Source organism: Mesoplodon densirostris, chromosome 19 (genome assembly GCF_025265405.1).
Source record: "Mesoplodon densirostris isolate mMesDen1 chromosome 19, mMesDen1 primary haplotype, whole genome shotgun sequence".
NCBI lineage: Eukaryota > Metazoa > Chordata > Mammalia > Artiodactyla > Ziphiidae > Mesoplodon > Mesoplodon densirostris.
This window is the reverse complement of record NC_082679.1, coordinates 38,109,565-38,136,131: the sequence shown is the minus strand read 5'-3', so window position 1 is coordinate 38,136,131 and position 26,567 is coordinate 38,109,565. Positions and strand designations below refer to the sequence as shown.

The 26,567-nt window shown below is 49.1% G+C and overlaps 1 protein-coding gene across 1 annotated transcript in view; it reads right to left on the bottom strand.

The window, feature by feature from the left end:
* The window catches only part of NLRC5 (NLR family CARD domain containing 5), a 92,695-nt gene extending 67,273 nt beyond the window's left edge, over positions 1 to 25,422 (bottom strand). The window contains exon 1 of the mRNA XM_060083225.1: positions 25,382 to 25,422. The gene's annotated coding sequence lies outside the window, so the exon portion shown is untranslated. The remainder of the gene's footprint in view (positions 1 to 25,381) is intronic.
* Between the last annotated feature and the right edge of the window lie 1,145 nt (positions 25,423 to 26,567).

The window sequence follows — 26,567 nt, the reverse complement described above, 5'->3', positions numbered from 1 at the left end:
TTGGAGCTGACGGCTTCACTGGTGAATTCTACCAGAAAGTTAGAAAAGAACTAATACCAATCCTTCTCAAACTTTTCCCAAAAGTTTTCCCAAAAACTGAAGAGGAAGAACACTTCCTAACTCATTCTAGGAGGCCAGCACTGCCCTGATACCAAAGCCAGACAAAAACACTCAAGAAAACTAGAGACTAATGTCCCTTATGAACAATGATGCAAATATCCCCAACAAAATACTAGCAAATCAAATTAAAAATATTATACACCATGACCAAGTGAGATTTATTCCTGGAATGCAAGGATGGTTCAACATATGAAAATTGATCAATGTAATATGCCACCTCAACAAAATGAAGGGAGGGCTTCCCTGGTGGCACAGTGGTTGAGAGTCCACCTGCCAATGCAGGGGACATGGGTTTGTGCCCCGGTCCGGGAAGATCCCACATGCCGCGGAGCGGCTGGGCCCGTGAGCCATGGCCGCTGAGCCTGCCCGTCCAGAGCCTGTGCTCTGCAATGGGAGAGGCCACAACAGTGAGAGGCCCGCGTACTGCAGAAAAAAAAAAAAAAAAAAAAAGAAAGGAAAATAACCACACAATCATTTCAATTGATTCAGAAGAAAACATTTGACAAAATTATACACCCTTTTACGATAAAAAAAATTCAACAAACCAGGAATAGAAGGAAACTACTCCCCATAATAAAAGTCATATATGAAAAACCCATAGCAAACATCATACTCAATGTTGAAAGACTGAAAGCTTTTGCTTTAAGATCAGGAAAAGGCAAGGATGCCTGCTTTCACCACTTCTATTCAACACAGAACTGGCAGTTCTAGCCAGATCAATTAGGCAAGAAAAAGAAATAAAAGACATCCAAATTACAAAGGAAGAAGTAAAATAATCTGTTTGCAGATGATAGGATCTTCTATGTAGAAAACCCTAAAGATTCCACAAAAAACCTGTTAGAACTAATAAATGAATTCAGCAAGGCAGCAGGATACAAAGTCAACGCAAACAAATCAGTTGTGTTTCTAAATATGAAGGATAACAATCTGAAAAGGAAGTAACCAAAACAATTCCATTTATAATAGCATCAAAAAGAATAAAATACTTAGAAGTTAACTTAACCAAGGAGGTGAAAGATCTGTACAATGTAACTACAAAATGTTGCTGAAAGAAATGACATAAATAAATGGAAACACATCCCATGTTTATGGATTGGAAGACTCACTATTGTTAAAATGTCAATATTGGGACTTGTCTGGTGGCGCAGTGGTTAAGACTCCATGCTCCCAATGCAGGGGGCCCAGGTTCAATCCCTGGTTAGGGAACTAGATCTCACACGCATGCCACAACTGAGAGTTCGTATGCCACAACTAAGGACTCCGCATACTGCAACTAAGGAGCTGGTGAGCTGCAACTAAGGAGCTGGTGAGTGGCAACTAAGGAGCCCATGTGCTGCAACTAAGGAGCCGGTGAGCTGCAACTAAGGAGCCCACCTGCCACAACTAAGGAGCCCACGTGCCACAATTAAGGAGCTGGCGAGCTGCAACTAAGACCTGGAGCAACCAAATAAGTAAATATTAGAAAACTAAAACTAAAAATAAAAAAGTATTTTCCTTAAAAAAAAAGTCAATATTACCCAAAGTGATCTACAGATTCAATGCAATTCCTATCAAAATCCCAATGACTTCTTTTTTGCAGAGATTAAATAACACATCGTAAAATTCATATGGAATGTCAAGGGACCCCAAATAGTCAAAACAATCCTGAAAAAAAAAACCCAAAACTGGAGGACTCACATTTCCTGATTTCAAAACTTGCTACAGTAATCAGAACAGTGTGGTATTGGCATAAAGGCAGACATACAGACCAATGGAACAGAATAGGGAGCCCAGAAATAAACCCTCACATATATAGTCAAATGATTTTTGACAAGAATGCCAAGACCATTCAATGGGGAAAGGACAGTCTTTTCAACAAATGGTACTGGGAAAACTGGATATCCACATGCAAAGGAATGAGGTTGGACCCCTACCTAACACCATATATAAAAACTAAATCAAAATGGATCAAGGGGGACTTCCCTGGTGGCAGAGTGGTTAAGAATCCGCCTTTCAATGCAGGGGGCACGGGTTCAATCCCTGGTCTGGGAAGATCCCACATGCTGCGGAGCAACTAAGCCCACGCGCCACAACTACTGAGCCTGTGTTCTAGAGCCCATGAGCCACAACTACTGAGCCCAAGTGTCACAACTACTGAAGCCCACGTGCCTAGAGAAGGCGGGCTCCACAACAAGAGAAGCCACCACAATGAGAAGCCTGCTCACCGCAACTAGAGAAAGCCCACGTGCAGCAATGAAGACCCAACACTGCCCAAAATAAATAAATAAATAAATTAAACAAACAAACAAACAAAACCAAAAATGGATCAAGGCCCTAAACGTAAGACTTAAAATAGTAAAACTATTAGAAGCAAACATAGGGTGAAAGCTGTGACACTGGGTTTGGCAGTGATTTCTCGGAGATGACACCGAAGGCACAGACGTCAAAAGAATAAACAGAAAAATGGGAGGGGCTTCATGAAAATTTAAAAGATCATACGTCAAAAGACTAGGGCCTCCCTGGTGGCGCAGTGGTTGAGAGTCCGCCTGCCGATGCAGGGGATACGGGTTCGTGCCCCGGTCTGGGAAGATCCCACATGCCGCGGAGCGGCTGGGCCCGTGAGCCATGGCCGCTGGGCCTGTGTGTCCGGAGCCTGTGCTCCGCAACGGGAGAGGCCACAACAGTGAGAGGCCCGCATACCGCAAAAAAAAAAAAAAAAAAAAAAAAAAAAAAGACTCTACCCACAGAGTAAAAAGGCAACCCATAGAATGGGAAAAATATTTGCAAAACATATATCTGATAAGAATTAATATCCTGAATATAGAGAGAACTCCTAAAACTCAACAACAAAACAATCTAATTAAAAAATGGGAAAAGGACTTGAACAGACATTTCTCCAAAGATATACAAATGGCCAATAAGCACATGAAAAGATGCTCAACATCACTAATCATTAGGGAAATGCTAATCAAAACTATGAGATACCACCTCGCACCCATTAGGATGGCAACTATCAAAAAAACAGAAAACAAAAAGTGTTGGTGAGGATGTGGAGAAACTAGAACCCTTGTGCACTTTTCATAGGAATGTAAAATGGTGTAGCTGCTGTGGAAAACAGTTTGGAGGTGCTTCAAAAATTCAAAATAGAATTACCCTATGACCCTGGATCCTGGATATATATTCAATAGAATTAAAAGCAGGGTCTTGAAGAGATATTTGTACACCCATGTTCATAGCAGCGTTGATCATAATAGGTAAAACATGGAAGCAGCCCAGTGTCCATTGATGGCTGAATGAATAAGCAAAATGTGATTATACACACAATGGAATATTATTCAGCCTTTCAAAGGGAGGAAATTCTGCAGTATAGATGAACCTTGAGGACATCTAAGCTAAGTGAAATAAACCAGTCCCCCAAAGACAAATAATGTATGATTCCACCTATAGGAGATACTTAGAGTAGTCAAATCCACAGAGATAGATAGTAGAATGATGGTTGCTAGGGGCTGGGGGGAGGAGAAAATGGGGAGTTACTGGGTAATGGGCATAGGATTTCAGTTTTACAAGATGAAAAGAGTCATGGGGATGGACGGTGGTGATGGATTCACAACAACGTAAATGTCCTTAAAAGCACTGAACTGTAGTACACTTAAAAATGGTTAAGATAGGAAATTTTATGTGTATTTTAACACAATAAAAAAATTAAAAATTAAACTAAAGTCCATATATCACTTTAGAAGTCCACATTGGGAGCGGAGCTGAAGGAAACCATCCAGACTGCGAGCAGAGCTCTGGTCACCAGGATGTTCACCGCAAGGCTGGATGTCAACCTGGGCAGCCCCATCTTTCCTGCTACAGATGAACTGGCTCAGACAGCCACCTGAAATACCATGGCCTGGGGAAGCTTACGGCTTCCCCACAGGCAGAGCTCCTCGGACAGAGGGCTCCTGATCCAGGTCCAGCCCTTTGTTAAATTACAGGTAAAAAATTCACTCATAAGAGGCTTAAACAACTGTGAGTTTAACAACTCCTCCTTCCCTTCCTCCTCCTCTCCCTCCCTTCCCTCCTCCCCTCCCTTCTCCACTCCAGGCACCATCATGGTTCATGACTCCTTGCCTCACTCCCCTCAACTGTCCCAAGAGCCCCTTAAGAAAAGGTCATGCCTGGCCTCTCTGTTCCAAACACAACCTTCCCTCTGCCCCCAGCATGGCTGCCCCTTCGCTTGCCTTGTCCTCCTGCACCATAGTCACCACTACCTGATGTCCACCGCACATCTTTGTGTACTTGTGTACTGTCTGTTTCTACTGGCACATCAGCTCCCCGGGGCAGGGACTCTGTCGTACTCCTAGCTGTAGCCCAGTACCTAGTGCAGGGCCTGGCATGTAGAAACTCAGCAAATGTGTGCTGCGCAGGTTAATGATTGCAGGGTGGAGCCCGTGCTGGAGTCTGTGCTGTCAGTTACCCACCTCGCAGGAAGTAGGGGCATCACCCTAGTGAAAATGCCCTTTGGTTATCCTACCCCCAAGAAGTTTCTAGGGGTCTTCTTCCTGTGTGGCCTACCTTCTCTCCACCTTCTCCTCATCCTCCCTTCTCTCCTATCTCCTTCTTCCTTCTTTTCAGGAGCAAATATTGCACTCCCAGCCCATACACGTGCTCCATGCCACGAGTCTGCCCCGCCCCCCCATGTCCTGGTCCCTGCTGACCTCTTTGCACACAGGCCCCACCCACCCCAATCCCATCAAGGTATTTTTCCAGAAATACGTCCTTCCCTGAGAGGAATTCTGGGAAGGGCTATGGAAAGAATTAAAATGTCACCTCTTGCTTTTTTTTACATAAAACAGAAGAAACAGTCCATATGTAGTAGGAGAAAACAAGATACAATTTAATGTTTAACAAAGATTACGGTTCAGCCATTCTTTGGACAACTATGCAGCCACTTAAGATGACAGTATACTCATACTACAAAGAGCTAATTTCCTTAATACGTAAAGTGCTTTTACAGCTCAATAGGAAAAAGACCAACAACTCAGTGGAAAAGTACGCAAAGGATATGAACAGTTTATGGAAAAGGAACTATAAGTGACCCTTAAATATTTGAAAGGATGCCCAAAATCATTCATAATAAGAGAAATGAAAAAAAAAATAGGACACCATTACTTGTCTACCAGATCTGCAAATATGGAGAAGTTTGATAACACGTGTTGGGGAATGGGTGGGAAGCTGGCCTCCTCATACATGTGGGTGGGAGTGAAAATTAGTACAACACTTAAGAAGGGTAATTTGCCAGATTTATCAAAGTTCAAACTCCGTATTTTCCCCTTGACCTTGCAAACACACTCCTGGATGTTTTCGCTAAAGATTTATTCTCACATGGGCAAAAACGATGCTTGAACAAGGATATTTGTTACAGCACTGATTGAAATAACAAGAGATGAGAAACAACCTAAATGCCCAACAACAGTTATATCAATTATGCCATGCACTGAAATACTATGTAGCTGTTAAAAAGAAAAAGAAAAAAGGCAGATTTGTTTTGTTTTGATGTGGAAAGATTTCCAAATTACATTAAATTTAAAAAAACAAGATAAAAAACACTATATTACAGTATACTACCATTTGTGAGAAGGGGATATATATATATACACACACACACACATATATATATATGTGTGTATATATATATATATCTATATCTCCATGTGCCCACCTGGACTGTCTTTGGAAGGAGACATAAGAACCTGATAACACTGGTTGTTTTCAGGAAGGGTTATCTGGTGGCCAGGAGACTGGGGAGGGAGGGAGACTTACTTTTCATTACATACCTTTTTACTTGTTTTATATTATTGTACTATGTGAATGTACTTGCTACTAAAAACTAAACAATTAAAAAAAGGATATCATAGCATTTAATCTTCCTTTAATACATAATTCCATGTTATTTAGTTTAAAAAGTGTAATTCCATTTTGGTTTTTATGTTATGAGTCCACTAAAAAAGATAGGAATATACACATATAGAAAAAAGTCTGGAAGGAAGAAAACCAAACTGAGAATAGAGGTCACCTGAGTGTGAACTCAACGTTCCCTCAAGTTCATTGAGGTTCTCCTTTGCCAAATGTCAGAGGCATCCCAGCCGGAAGGGCTGCTAAAAACCTTTCTGGGAAAGACTCCTGTGTCTGGGAATTTATCAGAAGACTTTGGAGTGACTCACAGGATGTAGCAGGAGTCCCATCACAGAGAATCAGGTTGAAACAGGCAGGGTAAACGAGTGAACTCAGGTTTCCCCAGGTCCCCCATCTTTTCACCCCAGGAAACCTACTGGTTTCATGCCCTGCTCTACTAGTGAGAGAGGATGACTGCAGAGCAGAAGAAGAGTCTGGGGTCAGAGGTGGCCAGAAGAACTACGCTGACATTCATCTCCACCTTCCAGATCCACAGAGAGCCTGAGAATACTTAGGGTCTCCCAAAAGAGCATAATGGGGGTTCATGACAATTTCACCCGGCTCTCAAGGATCTAGGAAACCCCAGATGGCATACAGGTTACTTAAGCATGCTTATTTTATGAGTAACAAGTCCCACATATAAACAAGTGCTTGCCTGCCTCACCACTTCCTCCTGGTTTTAAGGGCAGTAGATGGCAGAGATATGATCTTCAGGGTGGTCAGAGGGACCAAAAGCCTTGCCTCTCCAGACAGCCTGCACTAACTGTCAGACTGATCAATTTTTCAGACTTTTTGTTTCCTTCTCAAATCATTTGGGTGTTTGCCTTGCAGACTGAGTTTCATCCAAGATAGACTTTGGGCTACCAGCAACACTCAACAAATAGATCCAGTAAAGAAAACCCGTAGTTTACATCCTTAGAAGCCCTCCAAACAGTTTTTACAAAGTATTTGCCCCTGTATTTAATTTGCTTAATCCTTAGTGGGACTCTGTGGAAAGCAGAGGAGAGATTCTGGGATGGCAAATTAGTTTCCTAGCTTTGCTACAAAGAACCACAAACTGGGTAGATTAAAATGTAAGAAATTTATACTCGCACAGTTCTGGAGGCCAGAAGCCTGAAACCAAGGTGTGGGCAGGGCCATGCTCCCTCTGAAGCCTCTAGGGGTGGGCCCTGCCAGCCTCTTTTGGCTTCTGGTGGTTTCTGGGCAGTTCTTGGACTCCTTAATTTGTAGATACCTCATTCCAATCTCTGCCCGTGTCACATGGCTGTCTTCTCCCCATGTGTCTCGATTTTCCTATGTTGGCCTCCTCTCTTATAAGGACACCATTCATACTGAATTAAGGACCCACCTACTGTAGTATGACCTCATCTTAATTATTTACATCTGCTACGCCCTTTTTTCGAAATAAAGCCACATTCTGAGGTAGAGGGGTTAGGACTTCAACGTATCTTTTTCAGGGACACAGTTCAATCCATAACAGACAGGGGAAGACATACTAAGTAATTTGGCTGAATTTTTCTCAGAGGGGAGGTGGGTATATATGTTGGGTGTAAGGAGACTGACTTGGCCCTACAAACAGCCAGGCACGTCTGTATCTGGTGGAGGAATAAGGCTAAGCATATTGGGAAACTCTTCCAAGGAACTTTCCCTTCCACTTGTCTGCTTTCATCAAGGACCCATCACTCCTCAGGCTGGTGCAGTACCTTGAAGGACATGTTATCATCCCCATTTTACAGATGAGAAACCGAGGTTCTAAGAGAAAAAACAGTCCAAGCAAATTCAAGGTGCTAAGAGCCCTGGTCCTTCTGCCTCTCATGCCAGGCTCCAATCTAGCTGGTGCTGTGCTTTGTTTTTTTGTTTTTGTTTCTGTTTTTGGCTGCGTTGGGTCTTCGTTGCTGTGCAGGCTTTCTCTAGTTGCAGAGAGCAGGGGCTGCTCTTCATTGGGGTGCACGGACTTCTCACTGTGGTGGCTTCTCTTGTTGCGGAGCACGGGCTCTAGAGCACAGGCTCAGTAGCTGTGGCGCACGGGCTTAGTTGCTCCGCGGCATGTGGGATCTTCCTGGACCAGGGATCGAACCCGTGTCCCCTGCATTGGTAGGCGGATTCTTAACCACTGCGCTACCAGGGAAGTCCTGGTGCTGTGCTTTGGAGGGGAGGCAGGTGGGCATAAACAATGACCAGTCGGTGCTATCGGTAAGTTTTGAGGAAAGCACGCTGGATGGGGGGCCTGCATGCACCATGAAATCATCAGATTTACCCCCGCTCTGTTCTCTGGTAAGAGACCAAGCCTAGTGTTTTCTGAGCTTACTGCTTCTTAGAAAGAAAAGCAATTTGGAGGGATGAGGCTCCATGTACTGGCCCCGGGTACACCCTACCTCCTGCCATCCCCAGGTTTGGGAGGCTTGGAAGTGCTGGTTTTCAAACTGCTTTTGAAGCCTGCAGAACCCGCAACCTCTTAAAAAGGAAACATAAGAACCCCAACGTATAAAATGGATGCAAACGGTGCTGAAGGTGGGGGGCCTCCCTGCACCTCCCCAAATGGCCATCCCAGCAAACTCCAGGTCCTGGCCCCCTGGGTGAGAAAATGGATGAAAATGACTTGGAAATGCAAAAAGCAAGTAGCAAAACGACACCCATGTAAACAAAAGGGCACCCATGTATTCACCTATTACTTATGAGGTTAAAACGCTCATCAGGAATAGTCTGTGAGATTTGACATTAAGGAATTACTGTTAAAATGTTTAAAGTTATGCTGATGGTATTGTGGTTATGTCTTTTAAAAATCTCCTTATTTTAGTACGTTGTGGGAGAGTTCGGTTGAGATGCTGTGTGGCTGTTTGCCATTTGTTTCAAAATGAAGTGTGGTAGGAACGAAACTGGGCTGGTCTGGGGTGATGACTGTTGAAGCCTAAGTGGCGGTTATGTGGAGCTTGGTTATATCAAAACGGACATATTTGTACAGCTCAACCTAATTCTATTCCTTCTACTTTTATTTATTATTTTTATTTATTTATTTATTTTGGCTGCGTTTGTTGCTGCACGCGGGCTTTCTCTAGTTGCGGTGAGTGGGGGCTACTCTTCGTTGCGGTGCGTGGGCTTCTCACTGCGGTGGCTTCTCTTGTGGCGGAGCACGGGCTCTAGAGCGCAGGCTCAGTAGTTGTGGCGCACGGACTTAGTTGCTCCACCGCATGTGGGATCCTCCCCGACCAGGGCTCCAACCCGTGTCCCCTGCATTGGCAGGCGGATTCTTAACCACTGCGCCTCCAGGGAGCCCCTATTCCTTCTACTTTTGCACATGTTTGGAATTGTCCATCATAAAAAGCTCTTTTAGGCTAAAAAGTCCCACGCAATGAGCAGCGGGGACTTCTGAATTCTTTAAAAGACAATTAGAAGTTGAAGCTCCAGGAGGTGACAGGAGCGGTGCGAAGGTGGGGAGGAATGGGAAGGAGCGGGAACGCAGCTGCGTCCCGAAAGCCAACCCGGGTAACCCAGACTTGCTTTCCTCTGCGGCTCGAAACTCATCCCCCAAACTCTGCAGGGTGGCAGGCTGAGCGCTCCCCCGCCACCGGCGCCCCATCTGCCCACCCGTTCATCAGTCCAGCCGTCCGTCGGCCCGACCATCCCTCAGGTCAGCTACCTGGTCATGGGTACGTCCAGCTCCAGAGTCCTCTGGCATCCCCTCCTCCCCGCTCCGCGCGGCGTCTGCACCCCGAACCTCCCTGCGCAGCTCGCCCCAGCCGGGTCCCGCTGCCCCGCGAAGTGGTGGGCACTCACCGGCTGCGCTCCCGGCTGCGCTCCCGGCTTCGCCGCGCTGTGCACGAAACTGAAAGTAGGCGCGGAGAGCAGCCTGGCGGCGGTTGAGGGGAGCCGGCTGCCTCTGCCGGGAAATCACGTGGGTTCTCGGTGCCCCGGCGCGGGCGTGAGCGCGGGATGGGCGGGGGCAGCACACGCCCTCCTGCAGGGCCCGCGTCCCGCGCCTCTTGGAGCTCAGCCACCTGTGCGGAGGACACCCAGAGACGGCACCAAGGGACGCGGGGAGCGCTCGCCCCTTTCGTGGATGCGATACTGAGGCGAAGGGATGAGGGGTTGGCACACCCGGGTCGCGCCAGTAGACCCCGGGCTGAGTTCGGCTCTCCCTGCCTCCCTGGAGACTAAGAAGGAATGGGACAGGATAGAAAGGAGATGCTCGCTGTGCAGGAGGAGACTTAGAACCCAGGGGGTCCAGCCTCCTTTTCTTCAGCGCTCGCCAGGATGGAGGGAGGGGAGACGAGAAAAACGACCATAATTGCGCTTACTGAGCCCTTGGCCCTTTGGATGGTGTTAAACGCTATGAATTTAGGAGAGAGGTGAAGGAACTTGTCCAAGTCACACAAGGGACACAGGCAGAGATGAGGAAGAGGTGGGACAAAGAGGACAGGAGGAGCAGAAAGAGGGTGAGAAGCCTCCCCCAGGCGGGAGTCAGCGGCAGTCCTGAGTGGCCGCTGGTCCGCTATCCCTTCAGAGCTGACTACAACCTCCCTGGCTTTTTGCATTCCTCCGGGGACAGGAGCTCCTGTCCTGCAGAGGATACATCCATCCCCATGGACAGGTCTGCCCTCTAGGAAGGTCATCCGCCCACCTTCCCGTGACATCCCAACAGTGCAGCAGCTTTCACTCCCAGCTCTTCTATCCCCCTGCCTCTCAAGCCAGCCGGGTGTGTGTGAGTGTGGGTGAGGGCACTGCATGGTAGTGGTCACAGGCACAACCGTCAGTGTCAGACACCCCTGGCTTCAAGTCGCCCTCTTCAACTTACTGGCCAAATGCCTTTACTTCGCTGAGCCTGAAGTTTGCCATCTGTAGGATGATAAGAACCCCTCCACGCAGAGAGGTCACGAGAATCTGATGACCTAAAGTTCAGGCTAATGTAGCCTGTGCCTGAAGCCAATAGGTGTCCTTGCATTTCTGTCTCCTTCTGCCGGTCCCACGTCCCTGTGAGAAGGGAAACTGCTCCCCTTCCAGCACCAACTCTGATATCCAGAAATCACGTGGCAGCACGGATTTTGCAGTCAAGTGCTTGTGGGTGATTCCCAGCTCCACCACTTCAGGTAAATGCCCTGACTTCCCAGGCCTCAGTTTCCTCATCTGCTAAATGGGGTATTCCAAGCTTCCCCAGGCCACTGCGGGGCATGGTGGGGAATGGATGAGAATGCGAACGTGGCTGTGACTGGGTGCACGGGAGGGATTATGCCCTAAGATCGGGATGTGCACTGCAGTTCAGCTCATGTTCACTGAACACCTGCTGTGTTATTGGCCTGAACACCTACTCCCTATCCAGGCTGGGAAGAGCAGATGGACACGTGGACAAATAACCACAATCCTGAGAGACAAATGCAGACCATTTTCAGATGCATTTAATTTTGGACAGCCCCTTGAGGATGGCAGAAGACAAGTTATCCCATTAGGCAGATGAGGAAGCTGAAATTCAGACAGGTCAGGTGAGTTGCTGAAAGTCACATAGCAATCAGGAGCAGAGTTGGGTCTTAAACCCAATACCCTTTCCAGCCTGGAGATACCTGGCCTGCTGAGGTGGTTATCACTGAAGGACTCTGGGAGAGCTACCTTCCCAAATGCTCCCTACCCCCAGCCTGGCCTGTGGCCTGGAGTCTACCATCAGCACATTGTTCCTTTGGCTGAAGGTGTGCATATGCTCCTCTGGTATAAATTAAATGGCTGTCCATCATTTACACTTGAGTGTGAACAAGCTAATAAGATTTTATTGGTGGGAGATCAAATGGAATCTTGGGTATTTGGATTTGGGGGTAGGAAACACAAGATGTGAGAGTCAGGGGGACCAGAGGATGGAGCCCACATTTACTGGGCACCTGTGTGCCAAGTACCATCTCTGTCGAGTGTAACCAATAGGTGGCATTTGTGAGCACTTAGGACATACCAGACAGTGTTCTGGGTACATGGGCTTGCTCCTTTAATTCTCACGGCAGCCCTTTTATCTCCATTTTTACAGGTGAAACAGAGACAGAGAGGGTAACATGCCGAGATTACACAGCTAGCAGCGCAGGAGCCGGGATTTGGACCCAGGCAGGGCAGCTCCAGAACCCCTGCTCTTGGTCACCATGTGATACTCCCTCTAGGCTAACACAGTCCTTACCAGAACCCTATGTGGAAGGTATTATTATCATCCCATTTAACAGATGAGGAAACTGAGGTACAGAGGGACCCAAAATTAGTATTTCAGGATACTGGGATTTGGACCCAGATTTGAAGGCCAAGCCTTCCCTCTGTGTTCCCCATTGCCCAAGGTTGGTCCCGAATACCAGGGGCCTATCCTGTCCTGGGTCAGCAGCCCAGGTGGCAGGATGTGCTTCCACAGGACCTGGCCTTGGGCAGCCCTTGTTTCCTCCCTGGAGGAAGCAGCAAATGCCCCCACCCATGCTGGGGGACTTCCCAGTCTTTTGTCATAGGCCTAGATCTGAGTTTCTGGGCTTGGATGGAAGGGCCAGGGCTGGGAGGGGTCCAGCAGGTTAGTGCTGTCCTGGCAAGCTCTGGGGTTCCATGTCTGTAAGTCCTCCTGTGCAGACCTGGCTGAGATGCTCTCCTGCACCTGGAGTGGCAAAGGAAGCTGAGGGGCTGCACCTTTCTGGAGCAGAAATGAGCCCCAGGGCCTTCTAGGGTCCCAGCTGGGCTGGGGTCCACAAGGGGCAAGACTCCAAGCAAGCTCTCTGTCTGCCCCTTGTGATGGTGAAAGTTTTCATTTGGGGGAAGGAGCTGCCCAGGGCTGCCAGGTCATCCTGATACTGTCTTTGGGGCATCAAGTTGGGGGCCTGGGCTTCCCAACCCCTTTGGGGGTGCTCTCTTGGGTGGAGTGAATCTCCCAACTGGTGTCACTATCCTGAAGGCTTACATCCCGAGGGCTGGAATTTCCATGTTGGACTCAGGACTTGGGGACTGGTGAAACCACTCTGACTCTTTGTGCCAGGGGCCCTGCCTTCCAGCCCCCAGGAGCACTCCTGGTCAGCTTAGTGGGTCAGACCCTTTCTTTGGACCCTGAGGGAGGAAGAGAAACAGACCCAAGAGAGCATTTAGAGGGGACCAAGGAGGAAGGAACCGGGCTCAGAAGATGGTGCCTTCCCCTCAAGTCTTCCCAAACCTGAAGAGGTGTCCCTCTGCAAAGCTCCACCCCAGATCTTGCCTCCTGGCTGTCTCTCCTGCCCGTCAAAATAAAGGCCAGGCCTCCTCTGCACCTTGATTATGTGGGCCCTGACCTCCTCTCTCTCCCTCTCCTCTTTGCTCTCTGTGCTACTCCGGCCTCCTTTAAGTTTCTTGACTCTCTCATGGTTCCTCCTAGGGACTTTGCACATGCCAGTGTCTTCCTAAGCTTTTCCCCCTTCCATTTGGCCAATGTGGCAGCGAGGGATTTTCTTCACACGCCCTCCCTGGAGGCTGGTACCTCCCAAGACTGAGATGGCAGAAAGAAACCTTTTGTATTCTAGCCTGAGTGGGAAGAAGACACGCTTTGAGCATCATAAGGTGGTCTGGCTGGTGCTCATAAGAGGTTACTCTTCCATGTTAAAGTCTGATTTGCTTTTTAGAGGCTCCATCCTCCTCCTCTTCTACCAGAAACCAGACCTCTGTGAGGGCCCCCTACCCTCCCTGCCATCCTCCGGATCTGAAGCCCCTATGGTCCCATATTTCCTACCCAGCAAGGGAACCACATGGAACACAGAATGGGTGACACCTCATACAGAAAGCTGGTCAGAACAGGAGATGGGATATTGGTGGGTGGGTGGGGAAGAGGGCCCAGTGCTGTGGGGGAGGGAAGAGAGATGGTCTGAGAGATGCTTTCTGCTGACTGATGGGGAGGCTAAGAAACCCAGCCAGGGCTTCCCTGGTGGTGCAGTGGTTAACAATCTGCCTGCCAATGCTGGGGACACGTGTTCAAGCCCTGGTCCGGGAAGATCCCACATGCTGCGGAGCAAGTAAGTCTGTGCGCCACAACTACTGAGCCCGCGTGCTACAACTACTGAAGCCCGTGCGCCTAGAGACCGTGCTCTGCAACAAGAGAAGCCACCGCAATGAGAAGCCCGCACATCACAACAAAGAGTAGCCCCCCAGGCTTCCCTGGGGCGCAGTGGTTGGGAGTCCGCCTGCCGATGCAGGGGACACGGGTTCATGTCCCGGTCCAGGAAGATCCCACATGCCGTGAAGCGGCTGGGCCCGTGAGCCATGGCCGCTGAGCCTGCGCATCCGGAGCCTGTGCTCCGCAATGGGAGAGGCCACAACAGTGAGAGGCCCGTGTACCGCAAAAAAAAAAAAAAAAAAAAAAAAGAGTAGCCCCCGCTTGCCGCAACTAGAGAAAGCCCACGCGCAGCAAGTAAGACCCAGTGCAGCAAAAAATAAATAAATACATACATACATACATACATACATACATACATACATACATACATACATACCTCTCCTTTAAAAAAAAAAAGAAACCCAGCCAGCTCCTGCTCCCTTTCTCTCTACCAAAGTCACACACACAGGCAGATATTCAAAAAGACAGCAGGGTCAGCTCAGCGTATCCTGTGGGGAAACAGAAAGCTCTGGGCAGGGCCTTCTCCAAAATACCCCCTGCACGTCCCAGTAATGGAGCCTGAGATTCCACCTTTAGAGTCATCTCATGTGGACAAATATCCTACAAGGTCAACATGGAAAGGGAATTTGGGGATCATCAAGTCTAACTCTCTCATTTTATAGGAAGGGAAACTGAGGCTTGGGGCCGGGCATGAATGAGCCTCCCAGCCCAGGGCTCTTCCTGCCACATCAGGTGCCATTAGGAGACCTGTGCCCTTAAGGGGGGTTGAGCTATCCGTGGGGTGGCAGAGACCATATTCTCCAGTGAAGCAGGAACAGGGATCCACGCTCTGGCCAAGTCATGGGTGTGCATTGCCACCCACAGGAGGAGGCACCTTGAGGGAAGGGGACCCAGGACTGCTGAGCTTCGATGACTGGAGAATCAGGGGCACTTGCAGCTCCGCCTGGGAAGGGCCTAGAAGATGAATGAGAGCCTCCCTGTCAGGCATGTGTCCCCAAAGCCTCCTCCAGCCCAGACTTTTGAGAGATGACCTCAGGGGTGCCCATTGTGGTGATCCTTGTCCACAGGAGGTTCTGGGTAGACTCAACACTGCTCCTCAGATGACGAGCCCACTGTGAGCACTCCCTGGGGCACAGAGGTGACCCATGGGGCAGACGGCCCCACAGCCTGCAGGGCATTCATCTATATGCCTATGAAAAACTACATCTCAACCCACCCTCTCTTCCTGTCCCCACCCCCCAAATGGTACCTCTCCTGAGTGGTCCCTCGTAGGCCCTGGGGAGGGCTGTGACTGCATCCCGTCCAAGGAACCAAGGCCCGGGGAGCGGCCAGCTGGCCAGTGCTCTCCTGCCCTCCCCACCCCCTTAATCCACACCACCAGGGTTCCATTTCTGCAATCTCAGCATCATCCCAACAGACACACAGGCAGAAGGGTCACAAGATAAGGGAGGGATCATCTGGTCCCGTTGCCTGATTTCCTTTAGGACTCTGTGTCCGCTTTTTTTTTGGCCTCTCCTGTTGCGGAGCACAGGCTACGGACGCGCAGGCTCAGCAGCCATGGCTCATGGGCCCAGCCGCTCCGCGGCATGTGGGATCTTCCCAGACTGGCACACGAACCCGTGTCCCCTGCATCGGCAGGCGGACTCTCAACCACTGCGCCACCAGGGAAGCCCCCCACTTTCTTTAAGACATGAGGTACATGGGGCTTTTTTTGTCCGCACCTCAAGGAATGCGAGAGCTTAGTTCCCTGAGAACCCTTGCCCCCTACAGTGGAAGTGCGGAGCCTTGATCACTGGCCCGCCTGGGAAGTCCCCCTATGGCGCTTATTTCTCCAGGTGCACCCAAGACCACCTACCTTGGTCAATGTGGAAAAAGTCAGTTTAATCCTGAAGTCAAAAAGATGAGAATTTGGCCCTCCATTGTGCTCCCAATCCCCCAGAAAAGAAACTCTAGGAATTATTTCAAGTGCTTCCGTCTATATTTAGGGCCCTCCATAGAGAGCCCTTTTGAGCTCTCTCATGAGATTTGCCATCCCAGCCACCAGGCCTTTGCTCGGGCCCTTCCTCCGGCCATGCCCTCCCTCCATCCTTCACGGTGCCTCTTCCTCTGAATTAAGACTCTAGGTAGGAGTCTTCTCCCCCCAGAAGTCAGGTCCTAAGTCCTGGAGGGAAGGAGCCATATTTCCCCACCAATATCCTGTGCCTGACATCAGAGGGACAAGGGAGGGATTTGCTGAGTCAACCACTCACCCCCTCTCTGCAGACATACTGGGAATCCAAGAGGCTTAAGATCTCCTTCCTGGAGCAGGAGGCCTGGATGGTAGTGATGGTGTGTGGTCAGCCCACTCGAGAAGTTCTCTTGTTCTTTGTACATCCCGCGCTCGACCAGTCCCCGCTTCACCTCCACCCCACTCACGTTAACTCACGTTTGCCCCCCGCCCAGCTAGTGCTTGTTTTAATCCTTAGGCCAGAGTGGCTCCACCTGCTAGTTTATTAAAGGGAAACAACTGCCCACCTGATAGTCCTTAACCTGAGGGCCCGTGAGGGACACGCCCCAGCTGCTTGTTTCCCTGGTAATGATGACCCCACCTGATGTCAATTACCCTATGAATGGTAGCCTCCTTCTCCCCACCCCACCCCCACCCTGTCTGGCATTAACCGGTGAGGTGTCGCTCCAGGAATTTTTGCTTAAGATCCCCTGTCCAAGATCCGAGATGGTCTTGAGGCTGGGCAACTACAAAGCTCACAGGCCTGCAGACTGCAGCCCACAGGTGGTATCCTGGGGAGAGAAACCAGGTTCCCTGTGAGCAGGGGCCCTCCTCAGAGCAGAGAGCAACCCCCAAGCCCAGGACCCTCAACTCTCTATGCTGAGCGATGGGAGAGGTGTGGGGAGAGGTGGACCCTGGGGACTCTTGGGGTCAGCCTAGCATTGATATTCTACAAACAAAAGGGAGTTCCCCAGGACCTGCCGCTTGGGGATTATGTGGCACATCCTCTCCTGGATTCTCACTCATCCACATTCTCAACAGCTTCTTCCTGGTTTGAACCGGCACCAGGACTTTCCCGAATGGCTCACTTCCTCCACCTCCAAAATGAAACCATCAGCAAAACAAGGTGACACTTCATCTGCTGGCAGTTGGATTTAGCTGCATTTTTACATTCCAGAGACCAAGTATGGATCCTCAACCAGGAGCATTAGCTTTACCACCTGGAAGAGAGCTTGTTAGAAATGCAGACTCTCAGGCCCTACCCCAGGCTCACCAAACCAGAAACTCTGAGAATGAGCCCAGGAATCTGTGTTTTAACAACCCCTGCAGGTGATTCTGATACAGGCCAAAGTCTGAGACCCATAGCACTAGAAAACTTTCAAATAGCCTCTTGATTTGGGGTTATGAGTTGTATAAGCACCCAACCACCCACCCCTTTTTTCTTCATAGCTCCGGGCACAATTAGTGGTTATATAGTCTTTTGTTTGGCTAGCTATTATCTATCTCTGCCTATGTCCCCTAGACTATAAGCTTCACAAAGTCATGAACCATATGGGCCTGGCTCAGAGTAAGAACTCAACAGATATTGTTGAAAATACATCCATCCATATATAAAAATGCTGGGGCCACAGAAACTGTTGACTCTGATATGAATGTGACATGTGACCTTGAACAAACATCCTTCTAGTTCTCAGCCTCTGGAACTCCCTTTGTACAGTGAAGGGGTGCGTCCAGCTGACCCTTGAGGGCCATGCTGCTCTCTACCATTTTAGCAGAGGCTCAGTTTGACACCTCCCCAATCCAGCGATCCCGCACCAGCGCCAACCAAGGCATCTCCTCCCACACCCCATCCCAAAGCCTTCTGGAGCTTCTACTGCTTCCTTCTGGCCTTTAAGTCTCCTTGACATGATCTCAACCTAACTCCTGGCCTGACCTGCAACTCCTTTACCCCCAAACAACCCTTCCCGCAGCCACGCTGGGCTTCCTTCCTCCCCCTGGTCCTGTCACTGCTGTTCCCCAGGCAGGACACCTGTGCTTGGCACTCTCCCTGCCCCTTAAGAGCCAGTTCAAACTGCCTTCTGGAAGCACTCCAGCACATAGAAGTCTTGGTTAACAGATTCCTAAAAAGCATGTATGTCCACAGTCAGACTCAAAAGCAAGAAGGGAAGTCCTCAGGAGCCAGAAACAAGAGGGGACTCTGAGAAAAGTCAGGGGAGGGGAAATAAAATGGGATCTTCTGGGAGATGGAGTTTACAGCTGGGTGTTAAGAGTACTCTAAACTTTTCAGATTCCTAGATTTTAAAAAAAGTAAATAATAGAAAATTTTAAAAGATTAAAAAAAACAACCTAAATGCAATGTGCTAACCTGGATTGGATCCTGGGACAGAAAAAGTATATCAGTGGAAAAACTGGTGAAATTCAAACAAAGCCTGGAGTTTGGTTAATAGCAATATACCAACATTAATCTCTTAAGTTACAACAAATGAGCCATGGTTGTGAATGACCGTGGTGGGTTTTTTTCTTTATACTTTTCTCTGTTTTCCACTCTGTGCCTACATTACTTTTGTCTGCCGTTTTCATGTATGAAGAAATATTGAAGACATGCAGAGGGGCATTAGGAGTAGTACTGATCATCAATTCCTTACCTACAATGACAAAATCAAACACGCTCTGAAGACTACAAGTTTTTTTCTTAAGTCTGTCAGCAAACCTGGCCATTTGGATGGAAGGCTGTTTATAGTACTTATCTTGCTTTATGTGAAAATTCATATGCAGAGAAATATCAGTGGACTTGATTGTGGGGTGCCACCCCAGATCCCATGCAGGTGCCCTGCAATACATCCAGTGTGCATGTACCTGCACTACCTTCTAAAATGCACAAAATTCTGGATTTGGAAAGTCATGTGGCCCTAATGGAGATGGACAGTGGTTTGGGGACCTATGTTACAAACACCCACGTCCCACCACCCAGGTTAAGAGATAAGATATTACTAAAACTGTCAGAACTCCCACGTGTACCCCATTCATAACTTGTATCGTGTGATTTTGATGATCAGGAGGACAGCCATGTTTTAGAAACAACCAATCACAGCAGAAGCAGTGAGAAGAACTTGGAGGTTTCAGAGGTCCATCTGTGGAGGCGTTGCCAACTACCGGCCTCCCCATCTCCCTGCCTTCCTCGGTCTGTACCCACTTCACCTCTTCAAGTGTAAGCCTCAGGGACTTCCCTGGTGGTCCAGTGCTTAAGAATCCGTGCTTCCAATGCAGGGGGCGTGGGTTTGATCCCGGGTTGGGGAACTAAGATCCCACATGCTGCTGGTGCAGCCAAAAAAAAAAAAGTGTAAGCCACAAAAAGTTGCCTGCCTGGGCGTAGGGAGGGGAATGACACCATCACTGAAGAACCATGATACCCTTGTTCTGACAGTAGAGCTTGGACATCTTGAGGCTGTAGACAGTTACCTGGGCCTGGCTGGCGGGGAAGCTATGGGAAAGCAGTGGGAGACACAGAGGGGGTCCCATGGCTAGGATGGGGGCCCATCAGAACAGCTGTGGCCACTGCCTCTGGAGACACAAGGGACAAAGCTGACTCGGGGTTCCCAGGACTGAGAAAAAAAGGAAGCAGCTAGGGCAGTAGCTGGGGCCCAGGCCACCCCATCACTAATTTGCCAGTGACCTGGGCATCACTCTTGCCCTCTCTGGCCCTTGGTTTTCTCACCTGTGTGATAGTGAAGTAATCCCTTGCCCTGCCCACCTCTTAGTGTGTGGAAAGGCCTTCTGTGCCTCACTTTCTTCAACTATAAAATGGGGATAATAATAGTACCTACCTCCGAGGGTTGTTGCAAGGATTAAATGAGAGAATCAACGTAAAGAACTTGCAGAAGGACCTGCGCATGGTCACCCTCCAAAAGAAGCTGCCATTGCTTTTGTGTAACAATATTCATGAAATGCTGACTATGCTTCAGCCCTGGGTGAGGACATGGGGGACAGTGCAGAGCTCAATAGACCTGGTCTCTACCTTCAGGAGGCTCAACGTTTATCAGATAATCCCAGAACTAAATGTAAAATGGCACCTGAGGAGCGTTTTAAAGGATGGATGCACCGGGCTGTGGTTTGAGAGCCCTGGAGAGAAAATCTCACCTAGTTAGGGAATGGGGAGACCCTTTCTGAGGATAAGGAGTAATCAGATGGGGCAAGGAAGAGGGGACGCCTCTGGGCAAGGGGGCACAGCATGTGCAAAAGCCCTGTGGTGGGTGGGGAACATGGTCAATGTACAGAATGCACAGGCAGCCAGGGGCTGGGAAGTACGGCCCGAGGTGGCCTGGGCAGGAGGAAAGGACCTCCGATTTGCAGACTGTTGGGCTGGGCTCAGGGAGACCTCTCCCCATCAAAAAATTGAACCAATAGGTACCTTGCAACAAAAAGTTTTATTTAATACACAGCTGAGCTCATACAAAAGAAAGGGACAATCCCAGATACTAAAGATGAAGAGGGAAATGAGAGCTAAAACCGTAAGTAAGGTGGCCCAGAGAGACAGGCACTGGATGTGAGTTCAGACCACACTAAAATGGGGTTTTTGGGGCTTCCCTGGTGGCGCAGTGTTTGAGAGTCCGCCTGCCGATGCAGGGGATGTGGGTTTGTGCCCCGGTCCGGGAGGATCCCACATGCCACGGAGCGGCTGGGCCCGTGGGCCATGGCCGCTGGGCCTGAGCGTCCGGAGCCTGTGCTCCGCAGTGGGAGAGGCCACAGCAGTGAGAGGCCCGCGTACCGCAAAAAAAATAAATAAATAAAATAAAACAAAATGGGGTTTTAACACTGTCAGAGGGAGAGAAGTGAGAGGAGGGGGGGATGGAAATACCTCCTCTCAGTGAAAAGGAGACCAAATGACTTCACCCACCAAAGGAAGCCACCAGAAACGTCAAGGTGGGTCTGGGAGGGTATAACTTGAGAACCCAAGCCTGCAGCTCGGGTTCAGCATAATTCAGATGTGCAGCTCTGAATTATGTATGTATTTATACTGCCAGCATGGTGCAGGACTTCCTGAACTGAGAAATGGACCTACAAAGCCAGGAAGGAATGGATGATGTAACCTTTGGGGTCCCCGGCAGTAATAAGTGCAAAATTATTCTCTAAGGAAATGTGGGTGATTCAGGGAGCAGAGTCTGTCCACAGAAAAACCAAATTCCACTAAAGGTGAGCTTCTAAGAAAATAAATATTACAAGCCATACAAGGAAACCACGAGAGAGAGCTAGCAAACACAACCAACAAGAGGATAAGCACCCCAAGGCTCTGACATAATAGAACATGGAAGAAACTACAAAGGGACTAATTTTTCAATGATTAAAGAAATAGAGCCATAATGAAAGCATAGGACTCCAGGGGGAAAAAACAAAAGATAGATTTTGAAAAGGAAAACTTGAAAATAAACTCAAGAAGATGTGGAGGAAAGGGAACCCTGTGCACTGTTGGTGGGAATGCGTATTGATGCAGCCACTATGGAAGACAGTGTGGAGGTTCCTCAAAAATTAAAAATAGAACTACCATATGATCCAGCAATTCCACCTCTGGGTATCTTTCCAAAGAAAACAAAAACAGTGATTCAAAAAGATATGCACCCCCATGCACACTGCAGCATTATTTGCAAAAGCCAAGATATGGAAGCAACCTAAGTGTTCATCAATAGTTGAATGGATAAAGAAGATGTGGTATAACAAATATTACTCAGCCATGAAAAATAATGAAATCTTGCCATGTGCAACAACATGGATGGACCCAGAGGGTACTGTGCTAAGTGAAATAAGTCAGACAGAGAAAGGCGAATACCGTGTGATTTCACTTATACGTGGAATCTAAAAAACAAAACAGATGAACAAACATAACAAAACAGAAAGACTCGTAGATACCCAGAACAAACAGGTGGTCGCCAGAGGGCAGGGGGCTGGAGGGATGAATGAAATAGGTGAGGGAGACTGAGGTACAAACTTCCAGTTATAAAATAAATGGGGACTTCCCTGGTGGCGCAGTGGTTAAGAATCCGCCTGCCAATGCAGGGGACACGGGTTCAAGCCCTGGTCTGGGAGGATCCCACATGCTGCGGAGCAACTAAGCCTGTGGGCTACAACTACTGAGCCCGCGGTCCACAACTACTGAAGCTCGTGTGCCTAGAGCCCGTGGTCTGAAACAAGAGAAGCCACTGCAACGAGAAGCCCGCGCACCACAACGAAGAGTAACCCCCGCTCAACACAACTAGAGAAAACCTGCACTCAGCAACGAAAACCTAACACAGCCAAAAATAAATAAATTTTTAAAAATAAAATCAAATAAATGAGTCACAGGAATGAAATGTACAGCATGGGGAATATAGTCAATAATATTGTAATAACTCAGGTGATAGATGGTACTTAGACTTATCATGGTGATCATTCTGTAATTTATAGAAATACTGAATCGCTATGTTGTGCACCTGGAACTAACATAGTGTTGAAGGTCAATTATACTTCAATTTTAAAAAATGAACTTAATAGAATTTCTAGAAATGAAAATTATTAATTTTAAAATGAAAAACTCAGTGAATGAGTAAACGGATTAGACACAGCTATAAAAAGAATGAGTGAATTGAAAGAGATAATTGAAGAAATGATTCAGAATTTAGCACAGAGAGAGAAAGAGATGGAAACTATGACACAGCAACTAAGAGACATAGAATGGAATGAGAAGGCCCAACATACGTCTAGAGGAAATTCAAGATATTAAGAATAGAAAAAATAGGGCTTCCCTGGTGGCGCAGTGGTTGAGAGTCCGCCTGCCGATGCAGGGGACACGGGTTCGTGTGCCGGTCTGGGAAGATCCCACGTGCCGCGGAGCGGCTGGGCCCGTGAGCCATGGCTGCTGAGCCTGCACGTCCGGAGCCTGTGCTCCGCAACGGGAGAGGCCACAACAGTGAGAGGCCCGCGTACCGCAAAAAAAAAAAAAAAAGAATAGAAAAAATAGAGGAGAGACAATAATTGGAGAGAGAGTGGCTGAGAAATTTCCAAAGCTGACGAAAGACACCATCCCTTAAACTGAATGCTTATGCTGAGTCCAAAACAACTAGATTGAGAGGTAAACAGGGGCCAGAAAATACATGACCCTGGAGCCCATGTCAGAGAAGTTTGCTTTTATCCTAAGACTTTTATTCTTGATGAGTTTTAAGCAGACAAGTGAACAATCAGCTTTGCTTCTGGAGGCTACTGTGGGGAACAGATTCAGGAGATGTCAGGATGCAGGAGGCTGTAGATGGGTCCCCACAAGTGATAATGGTAGCCTGGCCCAGGTGGAGATGGAAACAGAGAAAAGTGGACAGGCTCCAGAAATACTGAGGACATAATAGGGACTCAGTAATGGGGATGATGAGAAGAGCAAGTCAAGGGCAAGCTTAAGATTCTGAGCTGCAAAGACCTAAACAGACATTTCTCCAGAGAAGACAAACAGATGGCCCATAGACACATGGAAATATGCTCAACATCGCTAATTATTAGAGAAATGCAAATCAAAACTGCAATGAGGTACCACCTCACACCAGTCAGAATGGCCATCATCAAAAATCTACAAATAACAGATTCTGGAGAGGGCATGGAGGCTGCCCTCCCACCACTGCCACCTCGTGATGGGACCCTAGGTGGGTGGTTTTGATGACAGGCAATCCTGTCAGGGAAACGTCCACCCGACGTCTCCATCCGAAGGGATGTCGGCTGTGGGGAGGGAGAGATCAGGGTGGAGCCTCAGGATGGGGCACCTGCCCTGAGTCACCTGCTCCTCCTGGCCCTGTCCAACACTCACAGGTGCCCCCAGCCTCCAGCCTCAGGGCTCCCATCTGTAAAATGGGTCCTGGGGTGCACAGGGTGCACTTTGTCATTCTCTCTCTTCTCAACTTCTGTCTGTCTGGGTGGCCCTGCCCTGCAGGAGCCCTTCTAGAAGAGTGGTTCAGAGTGTGGGACTCTGAGTCGGAGATGTGGGCTGTAATCCCAGCCCTCTACTGCTGGGTGATCCGTGGGCAGGGACCGAGCCTCACCCCCAGCATCCTCGGTGTCGTCTCCAATGAGAGCATCCACCTCAGAGCTATGTATTTAATGGAACAATCGGGTAAAAGTGGGTGAGCGCCCAGTAACATGAGCTACTCTGATTTTCCTCCTAATCTTCTCCCAAGAGAAACCTGGAGATCACCTCCACCCCCAGCTCTGGTCTGCGTCATGGAGTTCAACAGGCCAGACCAGGAGTTGGCAAACTTTATCTGTAAAGGGCCACATAGTAAATATCTCAGGCTTTGTGAGCCATGCAGTCTCTGTGCAATGACTCCACTTTGCTACTGCAGGGCAAAAGCAGTCACGGGCAAGAGCATCTACGTGAGTGGGCGTGGCCATGAGCCAATAAAACTTTATTTATAAAAGCAGACAGCAGGACGAACTTGGCCCTCGGGAGGTAGTTTCCAACTCCTGGTGCAGAACCAGCACGAGGGCTGGAGGGTGGCGGGGGAGTGTAGTAGTACTGCATCAAGAGCCGTGCCCTTGGTGAGGCCCCCTGGCCCCCTGGCCCTGTCTGTGCTCTGGCAGCTGCTTGGGCCTGTCCAGGGAGGCTGGCCTCACCCTCGCATTAGCTTTGCCTACATGCACTCTGATGGCACAGCCCCTGGCGTGGTGTTCCCAGAAAGACAAGCAAGGTTCCCGTTCCAGGTTTGGGCAGTGATGGGAGTGGGGTCGGGGGAAGGATATAGCATGCAGGAAGACGGAATTATGCTCACTCCACCCCCTCCTCCACCCCTACACTGCCAGTCCACACTGCCCCGGACCTGGTGCCACCATGGGTCTCCCCTCCTAAGGCCCCCACAGGAGCCCAGAGGGTCTACCCAGTGAGGGTTCACTGTCCTTTATTGCCTCTGTTCACTGAGTACCTACTACGTGCCAGGGTCCAAAGAGCTGGGCGCATCCCTCAGCCTGGCCACCTCCCCCTCTGCTGGCCAACCACAGTGGGAGCAGTTATGACGTAGGAAGAACAGGGACTTGGAATGTTTAGATGGCCCAGGCTCACATTCTGCTCTTCTGCTTCCCAGCTCGGGGAAGGGGGGGTTCCCCTCGACTCCCTAAATTTCAGTTTCTCCATCCATAAAATGGGGTGTTAGCACTACCTTCCTTGCTGGGTGATTGTGAGCATTCCACAGTTAATCTAAGTCAAGTATTTGGTCGGTAGCACGTTCCGCAAACATTGGCTTGTATTCGTGTTAGGACTAGGACAGGACAGTGCTTCCTACCTCTCAGATCACCTTCTCCTCTTGTCCTGGGTCCCTCTCAAAGGCTCAGTGATGTCCCCATTGGACAGATGAGAAAACTGAGTCCTGAGTAGTTTTTTCTTCACTGCACAGCCTTGTGGGAGTTCCCCCTTAGCCCAAGGCTGTGTGGGAAGGGAGGGAAGAGACTCAGGGAAGGGCAGGGGAGTCTTAGACCTCCAAACCACTTTCTTCCTCTTAGCTTTCACCCGTTGTTTATTGCTGCTTGAGAAGTACTTGACAGTATGCTCATGCTGGGGGTACCAGGCTAGTAATAGCAGTAGTAATAATAGGGACCAACTGGGCCGGGTACCATCTTAAGCATTTTATATACATTTTTTCCCACTCAATTCTCACAACCGCCGTATGGGGTAGTTGCTATTATCACCCCCATCTTGCAGATGAGAAAACTGAGGTTCAGAGAGGTTACGGGACTTGCCCAAGGTCACAGCCTGACAGGCTGCAGCCCTGAGGGGAAGTGACTTGCCATAGCCTGACCATAACTAATCACCAAACGGTAGAGCCACACAGGGGCTGTGAGACCCAGATAGGGGCAATGACTGTCCCAAGGTTGCATAGTGACCAAAGGTGGCCTCCTGGTTCCCACCACTGCCTTCCAAGGCATGCAGACCAAAGCACACTCACCAGCCCTTGTCTGGACTAAGCTGGCTATGATGTTGGAGATGATGCAGATCTCTTCGCAGATCTGGGGCGGACAGGGCAGGTGGCTCACCAGGCTGGAAAGGAGACCAGAAGAGGGGCAGGGCCACGTGGGGGTGGCAGTGCTGGGAACAGGCACAGGGGACTGACCACACTGGGAAGTGGTGGCTGTTTCTCAGGGAAAGGCAATGGGGGGAGGAGGACCCAACCTTGGGGCATAACCCTGGACTGCTCCCCACAACGAGTGGTCGGGCCAGAGGGGTAGGCGAGCCTCACTCACCTGTCCCTTTAGGACCAGCTTCTGCGTGAAGGAGATGAAGTCTGTGAACAGCTGCTTGGTCCACCTGGGCCTGAAGGGAGCAAGTGCTGCGGTGATCCAGTCCTGTGCATCCATTGAGCGCCTACTGTGTGCCAGGCACTGCTCAGGGCTCTGCCAGCCTTGGAATCCTCCTATAACCCAGCTATAACCCCATTTCACAGCTAAGAACACTGAGCCTCAGAAGGAGCCTCA